Below are 10,158 nucleotides of genomic sequence, written 5' to 3' on the forward strand. Positions count from 1 at the left end.
TTTGGTAATTTACCTACTTCTATAATAAAAATGATTGGAAACTTGAATTTAAACTGCATCGAAGTTGAGCTCTCTGGTATCATAGCATTACATTAAATCTTGGACTTTCTGTGAGATTTAGTATCAGGAAAATCTGAACACAGGTTAGCAAAGAGCAATTTCTGTGTTCTGATAACCAAGATGACATCTTCTGGAGATAAATTCTTGTTTTGTTTTGCTTTTTTATAGCCACAGATGATATCCCTGGCCCTAGCTAGCCTTTCCTCAAAAAAGATACTTAATGTCCTTTGTAACTGGGAGGAGGGAGATAATGTAGATAAAAGTAAACTATTTATTGGAAAGCAAAGGTGGATTCTACTTAGGGTAGGTAAACACATAGGCCAACAATGCCACCTTCCTATATGAAGAACACAGCCCACATGAGGACTGTGTGAATTGTAACACCTGCTTAATTTTTCCCTTTAGTATGTGAGAGATAGATATTTCTGTCATCTCTCTGCAATGTGGAGGATATGGAAGAAATCCTGACATAACCTAAAGGATTGTGAAAATATTCTAAAATGGCATGAGTTCCAGTGAGGAATATATTTCTGTCATAAAGTGATACATAGACTTCACATACTCTTAACTTTTAGATGTAGACTACATTTTGTGGCTATAGCTACTGCTTATCAGTACCTGTAACTATATAAATTATCTTCAATTCAATAAAATAAATATTATCATTTTGATCCTCTAAATTGGAATAATTTTAAAGAGCAATTATGAAAATTACATTCACCCCTCTTAACCAATTCTTACCTTTTTCTATTCAGTTCTGAAGAATTCAAAAGAAATCTTTATCTATGTCTTACCTAGTAAAGTAAAGCCTGGCTTCCCTTAACTCAGAGCCCATTAGAGTCAGATATTCAATTGCAAAGAATTTAAAAAGCTGGAAAGCAAAGTCAAGAATTAAACTGCAGCTTCCAGGCTCTAAGGAGCTTGGGGAGTGCTGTAGAAACTGAGCCATAACAATGCATTTTATTTTGTGTTTTTCTCTCTTCTTAAGCCATTCCTCCAGTAACATACTCATCCTAGAAAATGAAGTCATATTAAAAATGGTTAAATAGTCCTTCCCCTTCAGAAACTTTAAGGAAAACTTACCATTGAAATGTTATTAGAGCCTATTTTATGACAATTTATATCAAGAGCCATAAAAATTTATAATCCCCTGTGACCAAAAAATTCCATTCCCAGAAACGTTTCCTAAGGAAATAATCCAACAGAAGAGAAAAGTAAGTGCACAATAATGCTATTTTCAGCTCCATCTAAAAAGTCAAAGCATCAGAAGTAATCTAAATGTATAATAACAAGGAATCTTTAAATAAATTACTGTGTATAATTCAAGGGAATATCACACAACCATAAAATTATAACTATACTGTAATAACATGATATGATCAGTAGGAATGTATAATATTACATTTATCATTATGATTACAACTATAAAAACTAAAAGATGTATACAGATAAGTATAGGATTTAATATAAAATTAAAGTAATCATATTAGGATTGTAAGGACATTGGTGATCTTTCTTTTGTTAAAATTAACTCAAGGTGTTATTATAAATCAATAGCAACAATGATAAGAACCTCCCTTCTCCTTCAGAAGAGAAAAGTCAATTCATCCTCCAAAGATACTGAGCATCTCTAATGTGCCAGAGTTTGTTTGGAATTAGGAGTATGTTCATTAGGAGACCTAAGTCAAATACGCTCTGACCAACATTTCTTCCATTTTGTTTCATAGTATTAGCAAATATTACAGACATTTGTCACTACATATTTCTGTAATTACTATTTCATTAAAAGTTGGATACTCACTTCTCTCACATATTAAATATTGCTGAAATTTCCTAATGATGACATCTTAAAATAATTCTGTCACCCAAGTAGAATGGCAGCAGAATTATCTACAGAAGCACTACAAGCTAGAAGAGACTGCAGTTCTTTTCAAAGTTCTCAAAGATAAGTAATTTCAACCAAGAATTTCCTACCCAACTAAGTTTCATCAGTGATGGAGAATTAAAATTCTTCCCAGACATTCAACTCCTAAGAGTTTATGTCACCCTCAGACCAGCTCTACAAGAAACCCTTAAGAAAGTATTAAACACAGAAGAGAGAGGGAAAAAAAGAACAACTATGCCCTTCTCAAAAATGCAGAAAAAAGATTGAAAACACACATAAATCAACACAAAAATCAAAAGAAAGCCAACAAACAAACAATAACAAGCTCTATAAGATCCTCATGAGAGGGAAAAACTCTCACATCTCAATAATTACCAGAAAGTAAATGAATACAACACACCACCAAAAAGATATAGAATGGCAAATTGGATAAAATATCATAATGCAACAATATGCAGTCTCCAGAAGACTCATCACCAGAAAGGAAACTCATAGACTCAAATTAAGAGATGGAAAACAAATTTTCAGGAGAACAGAACACAAAAGAAAGCAGGAGTTGTGATCTTAATATCAGACAAAATATCCCTTAAGCTATCAAAAATTTAAAATGATACAGAAAGTCACTATGTTTCAATGATAAAAGTTTCAATCCATCAACAAGAAATATCCATCCTAAACATATAAGCACCCAAAATAGGAGCACCAACTTTCAGAAAGCAGCTTTTAGGAAAACATAAAAAATATATTGACTCTAACATTACCATAACTGGGGACTTAAATATCCCCAGTAGCAACCCTAGACAAATCATCAAGACAAAAGATATCAACAAAGAGATCTGGAACCCCAACTTGATACTTGACCACATGGACTTAATTGATACCTACAGAACACTCCACCCAACAACCACAGAATATACATTCTATTCACCAATACATGGAACGTACTCTAAGATCCATCACATCCTTGGCCATAAATCAAGCATAAACAAGTTTCACAAGATTAAAATACTGCCACGCATGTTCACAGACCACAGTGGAATAAAAATTAATATCAACATCAACATTATTCCCCCAAAATTCACAAAGACACAGACACTAAACAGCATGATGTTGAACAACTCCTGGGTCAAAACAGAAATTAAAAGATTCCTCAAAACAAATGAAAATGAAGAAACAGTTTACCAAAATCTCTGGGAAGCCATAAAAGCAGTACTAAGAGAGGAATTCACATCTCTATGAACACACATGGAGAAAATGAAAAGACCACAAGTTAACTACCTAGCAAATTACCAAAAGCAGGACCACCAAAACCATAACTTCAGCAGAAGAATCCAGATCACTAAAATAAAAGCCCAATACAGGACATAGAAGACAAAAATATAATGAAAAAAAAGAAACAATGAAACACAAATTTGGTTCTTTGAAAGGATAAACAAGAGAGATGGACCCCAACCAGACTGATCAAGAGAAAGAGAGAGAAAGCCCAAATAAACACAATAAGAAATGCAAAGATCAAGTCACAACTGACCCCAAAGAAATACAAAAGATTATCAGAGATTACTACGTACACTTGTATGGAAATAAACTTGAAAACTCAAATGAAATAGAGAACTTTCTGACATCACACACCCTCCCCAGGTTGAAACAAGAAGAAATTGAGACTGTAAATAGACTAATAACAAACCAGAAAAATGACTTTGTCATAAGAAAACCACATACAAAAAAAAAAGCCCTGGACCAGATGGCTTTCCTGAAGAATTCTAAAAAACATACAAGGAGGAGTTGATACCAATACTACTGAAAGTATTCAAGGCAATCAAGAAAGATGGAACTCTCTCGAACTCATTTTATGAAGCTAACATCACATTGATACTCAAATCGGGTAAAGAACCCACAAAGAAAGAGAACTACAGGCCAATATCTTTGATGAACATAGATGCTAAAATTCTCAACAAGATTCTAGCATACAGGATCCAACAACACATCTCAAAAATCATCCACCACAATCAAGTAGGCTTCTCCTTGGGATGCAGAACTGGTTCTACATCTGCAACACCATAAATATAATTAAATACATCAACAGATTTTCATAAAACCCAGGATTATATCATTAAATGCAGAAAAAGCTTTTATAAAATCCAGCACCCCTTCTTGATAAAAATCCTTGAACATCTAGGCATAGATTGAACATACCTCAAAATAGTAAGAGCCATCTATGAGAAACCCACAGCCAACATACTGCTAAACAGACAGAAATTGGAACCATTTCCCCTGAAAACCTGAACATGACAAGGTTGCCCACTCTCATCCTTCCTGTTCAACATAGCATTGGAAATCTTAGCTAATGCAAACAGATAAGAGAAGGAAATCAGGGGTATCCAAGTAGGGAAAGAGGAAGTTAAGTTATCCCTCTTTGCAAACAACATAATTCTATACCTCAAAAATCCAAGAAGATCTGTCAAAAACCTCCTTGTACCGATAAAGTACTTTAACAAAGTCTCAGGGTATAATATGAATGTGCAAAAGGCAGTCACATTCCTATACACCAACAATAAACAAACAGAAACCCAAATGAAAAACATAATCCCATTCACAATAGCCACTAAAAAATGAAATAATTTGGCACCTTGCTAACCACAGAAGTCAAAGACCTTTACAACAAAAACCACAACACACTGCTCAAAGAAATCAAAGATGAAGATGACACAAACAAATGGTAAAATATTCCATGCTCATGGATTGGAAGAATCAGCATTGTTAAGATGACCATCCAACCCAAGGCAATCTACAGATTTAATGCAATACCCATTAAATTACCTGCAGCATTCTTCTCAGACCTGAAAACGACAATACAGGAATTCATATGAAAGCATAAATGAACATCAATAGCCAAAACAATCCTCAGCAAAACAACAAAGTGGGATGTATCTCACTCCTAGACTAAGTTTTATTATAAATCTGCAATAATCAAAACACCCTGGTACTGGTACAAAAAAGGGCATATAGACCAATGGAACAGGATAGAGATTCCAGAAGCAAAAATCTCAATTTCTCAACCAACTCATTTTCAACAAAGCCTCTGCCATCAACCAATAGGGAGAGGAGAATCTATGCAGTAAAGGGTGCTGGGAAAACTGGCTGACCACATGCAGAAGATTAAAACAAGATCCCAATCTATCCTCATACACAAAAATCAACTCTAGATGGATCAAAGACCTAAACACAAAACCTCAAACTATAAGAACCTTAGAAAATACAGGAGATGCCCTTTTGGAAGTTGAAACTGGAACCAATTCCTGATTAAAACCCCAAGTGCTCTGGCCATTAGAGACAAGATAGATAAGTAGGATGTCATAAAACTAAAAAGCTTCTGAAAAGCCAAAGGAACCACTGAGAGGGTTAGGAGATAGCCCATAGACAGGAAACTCAAATCACTCTATGAAAAAGATACCTGCACACACATATTTATTGCAGCATTATTTACAACAGCAAAAATATGAAATCAACTGTCCTGCCCATCGAAAGAGGTCTGGGTTTAAAAAAAGTGGTACATATACACAATGGAATATTATGCAACCACAAAGGACAAAATTATGAATGTCACAGCAACTTGAATGGACTTAGAGGCTATAATACTGAGTGATCTATCACAGAAACAAAGAATCAAGTATTACATGTTCTCATTCATAAGCAGTCCTTGAACAACTATCATAATGCTATAAGAAAGGAATTGGTAGTACTAGGAAACTGCCAGTGGAGGGCAAGGGCGGAATTGGCAGTAGTGGAAAACAGCCAGGGGAAGGGGAGGTACACCTCATCAATAAGGGTACCTGCAAAATGAACATTTGTATACCCAACCCTGAATTTTACCCTACATATTTAAAATAAAAAAATTTTTTAAGAAAATAAAAGATGACACAAACAAGTGGAAAAATATTCCATGCTCATGGATTGGAAGAATTCACATTGTTAAGATGTCCATCCTACCCAAGGCAATCTACAGATTTAATGCAATACCCATTAAATTACCAGCAACATTCTTCTCAGACCTGGAAACGACAATACAGATATTCATAGGGAAATATAAACTACCTCGAATAGCCAAAACAATTCTCAGCAAAAGAAACAAAGTGGGCAGTATCACACTTCCAGACTTTAAACTTTATTATAAGGCTACTATAATCAAAACAGCCTGGCATTGGTACAAGAACAGGTCTATAGACAGATAGAAGAGGATAGAGAGTCTGGAAGCAAAACCTCAATTTCTCAACCAACTTGTCTTCCACAATGCCTCCACCAACAACCACTGAGGAGAGGAGACCCTATCCAGTAAACGGTGCTAGGAAAACTGGCTGATCACAAGCAAAAGATTAAAACCAGACCCCCCACCTGTCACCATACACAAAAATCACCTCTAAATGGATCAGAGACCTACATAAAACCTCAAACTATAAGAACCTTAAAAAATGCAGGAGATACCCTGCATTTTGGAACTGGAACTGGAAATTGGAACTGGCAACCAATTCCTGATCAAAACTCCAAGTGCCCATGCCATAAGAGATAAGGTAGACAAGTAAGACCTCATCACACTGGAAAGCATCTGCAAAGCAAAAGAAACCATCAAGAGAGTGAGGAGACAGCCCACCAAATGGGTAAAACTATTTCCAGTTGTATATCTGACAAAGGCCTAACATCCAGAACCTACAAGGAACTCAAACACGCTGAATAGAAAAAAAAACAGCATCGTTACAAAGTGAGCAAAAGATATGAATAGACACTTCTCAGAGAAGACATATGAGCAACCTACAGATACACGAAAAAATGCTCAGCCTCACTAATCATCAGTGAAATATAAATCAATACCACCTAACTCCAGTCAGGACGGCCAACATCAATAACTCAAAAAACAGATGCTGAAGAGGATGTAGGGAAAAAGGAACACTTCTACACTGCTGATGGGTGTACAAACTAGTACAGACTCTGTAGGAAACAGTTTGACAATTCCTAAAAGATCTAAAAATTGACCCTCCATAAGACCCTGCAGTCCCCCTACTGGGAATATACCCAGAGGAAGAACTCAAATCACTCTATGAAAAAGATACGTGTGCATGCATGTTTATTGCAGTACTATTCACAATAGCAAAAACATAGAACTAACCATGCTGCCCTTCAAAAGAGGACTAGATTTTAAAATATTTATAGTACATATACATGGTGAGATATTATGCAGTCATAAAGAAGGGCAAAATTATGAACTTTGCAGCAACTTGTATGAACTTAAAGTCTATAATACTGAATGATCTATCACAGAAACAAAGAACTGAGTACCACATGTTATCACTCATGAGCAGACTCTGAACATTTACCATAATACTGTAAGAAAAGGCTTGACAGTAGCTGGAAACTGCCAGGGGCAGGAGGGAGGAACATAACATTAATAATCTTACCTGATCTCAAACTAGGCAAAATGGGGACCAAAGGTAGGCCCAAACTTTACCTGTATGATGACCACTTATATACCTATTCCTGAATTGTACCCCACATCTTTAAAAAAATAAATTTTAAAAGGAAAAAAAAAATTTGCACTCTTACTTGGCATTAAATAAAATGTGATGCACATATAGAAAGGTACAAATGCTGGTTTCTAAGGATCATGTCTATGAGTCAGGATTCCCAATCCAGAGGCAATGGCACTAATGGGAGGGAACCCAAAGGAGTCAACAAGAGTAACTGGAATAGGATTGTTGACAGTTTTGATGATATGAACATCTTGGAGTCCCTCCTCCATGGCATCTATACCTACGGTTTTGAGAAATCCTCTGCCATCCAGCAGCGAGTCATTCTTCCTTCTATTGAGGGTTACTATGTGATCACTCAAGCCCAATGTGGGACTGGGAAAATGGCTTAATTTGCCATATCAATTCTGCAGCACATAGAATTAGGCATAAAGGCTACCCAGGTCTTGGTTCTAACACCTACTCAAGAACTGACTCAACAGATACAGAAAGTGGTCATGGCACTAGGAGACGACATGGGTGCCTCTGCCATGCCTGTATTGGAGGCACCAATGTGCAAATGGAAGCTCCCCATATCATCGTGGGTACCCCTGGTCAGGTGTTTGATATGCTTATCTGGAGATACCCGTCTCTAAAGTACATCAAGATGTTTGTACTGAATGAAACTGATGAAATTTTAAGTCATGGATTCAAGGACCAGATCTATGATATATTCCAGAAGTTCAACAGCAATACCCAGGTAGTTTTGCTATCAACTATAATACCCTCTGATGTACTTGAAGAGACCAAGAAGTTCATGGGGGACTCCATTCTTGATTTTTGTCATGAAGAAAGAGCAGACCCTGGATGGTATCCATCAATTCTATATCAATGTGGAATGAGAGGAGTGGAAGCTGGACATACTGTGTGACTTGTATGAAACTCTGACCATCACCCAGACAGTCTTCTTCAACAATACCCGGAGGAAGGTTAATTGCCTCACTGAGAAGATGCATGTCTGAGACTTCACTGTTTCTGCCATTCATGGAGATATGGACCAAAAGGAATAAGATGTGATCATGAGGGAGTTCCACTCTGGCTCTAGCAGAGTACTGATTACCACTGACCTGCTGCCCAGAGGTATTGATGTGTAGCAGGTTTCTTTAGTTATCAACTATGACCTTCCTACCAACAGGGAAAACTATATCCACGGAATCGGTTAAGATGGCCAGTTTGGCTGTAAGGGTGTGGCTATTAACATGGTGACAGAAGAAGACAAGAGGACTCTTTGAGACATTTAGGCCTTCTATAACACATCCATTGAGGAGATGCCTCTCAATATTGCTGACCTAATATGATAGGGGCTGTCTTGTTACCTAGCCACAGTCAAGGCTCAACCTTGGGGAACTGAGGAGCAACAGGACGGGGCGGGAAGGGAGCCAAGGGATGAACACCTTGCCAATTTTTTTTTCTTTGAATAAATGTCACTTTTTGAGGGGGAAAAAAGAAATAAACACTGAGCAACATTGTATAAATCTAATAACAGTGGAGCAAATATTCTTCATGGGAGGAATAACTACAATTTCACATCTTCTTGCAGGCAGTAACAACTGATATATTTTATTTGTATTTTCCTTATACATGTGCAAAGATGGTAAATTATAAAAGAAAAATCCAAGTGTAAAATAGTCTCTTGATATAGTAAAAGTTTTAAGATATAAAAAACATGGTGTCATTGTTTTTAATTGAAAAGCATTGTTTTTGATCTCTCAGGCAAAGGCAGAAGAGATCAGCTGCCTCTCAATACCTGGCACCTGGCCCATACCACCACCTGTGACAACAGGCCAGGCACTGGCAGCAGAAACCATGGATAAAGTACAGGGAGGAAATCTGAAGCTGAGCCCTGGCAAAGAACAAAACACAGACTGCCACTATTTTTTCTGTTCCAGGACTGAGCAGAGACCTGCTTTACCTCACCCAATTCTAAGCAACTTGCATCCTGAGACCAAGGGGTGATCTCCCCATCCCTCTGAAAATGACTGTTGTTGCCCAGATACAATATTCCAAGTGCATGATACTGGAGAGACAGATGCCCCATCCCCACACTGGACCAAACACAGACACATGCAATCAGAGTGGGAGACCTAGCAGCTGACAAGTTGGGAAATTTTCCCAGGAAGAAATGCTGAAGCAAGTTGAACACTGGTAATGAGGGCCATGAAGGGAATGCAGGGAGGGAGCCTGAGACGATGTCCGAGGAAGCAGTGGGGAGAGGCCACACCAAACCTGGGCTGGGCTACAGAGCCTTACCACCAACTCTCAAGATTCAGAGACTGGTAACTGCTGGGGAGGGAGCTATTGACTCCAATAGTGGCCAGAACAGCAGCTGGCAGAAAAACTGAACAGACTATTTAATGCCTGGGCAGAGAAGTGTTCCAGGGTGGTCTCTGTGGAACAACTGAACTGCATCTTGAGACCAGGCACTGATCTCTGCGTTGCTCTGGGGTTGCTCTTTGTGACCTCAGAGAACTTTGCCCCCAGTGCACAAGCCCTGGTGGGTAGTGGCAGATGTGGAACCTGGCTATTTACCCTCCACTCTGAGCCAGCTGCTAAGTGATAAATGCAGAAAGCAGAGCTAACTCGAGAAGGAGGCTGATGATGGTATTGGTTTGTTTCTTGATTATCTCATCCAGTTGCTTTGTTGGTTGGTTTTCTCTT

The 10,158-nt window shown here is 37.7% G+C and overlaps 1 pseudogene; it reads left to right on the forward strand.

Annotated features, from left to right (window-relative positions):
* Positions 1–7,598: 7,598 nt before the first annotated feature.
* LOC103263277 lies at positions 7,599–8,868 on the forward strand (annotated as a pseudogene).
* Positions 8,869–10,158: the final 1,290 nt, after the last annotated feature.

The sequence above is a fragment of the Carlito syrichta genome, unplaced genomic scaffold (assembly GCF_000164805.1).
Source record: "Carlito syrichta isolate Samal-C Ts95f unplaced genomic scaffold, Tarsius_syrichta-2.0.1 Scaffold304781, whole genome shotgun sequence".
Classification (NCBI taxonomy): Eukaryota; Metazoa; Chordata; class Mammalia; order Primates; family Tarsiidae; genus Carlito; species Carlito syrichta.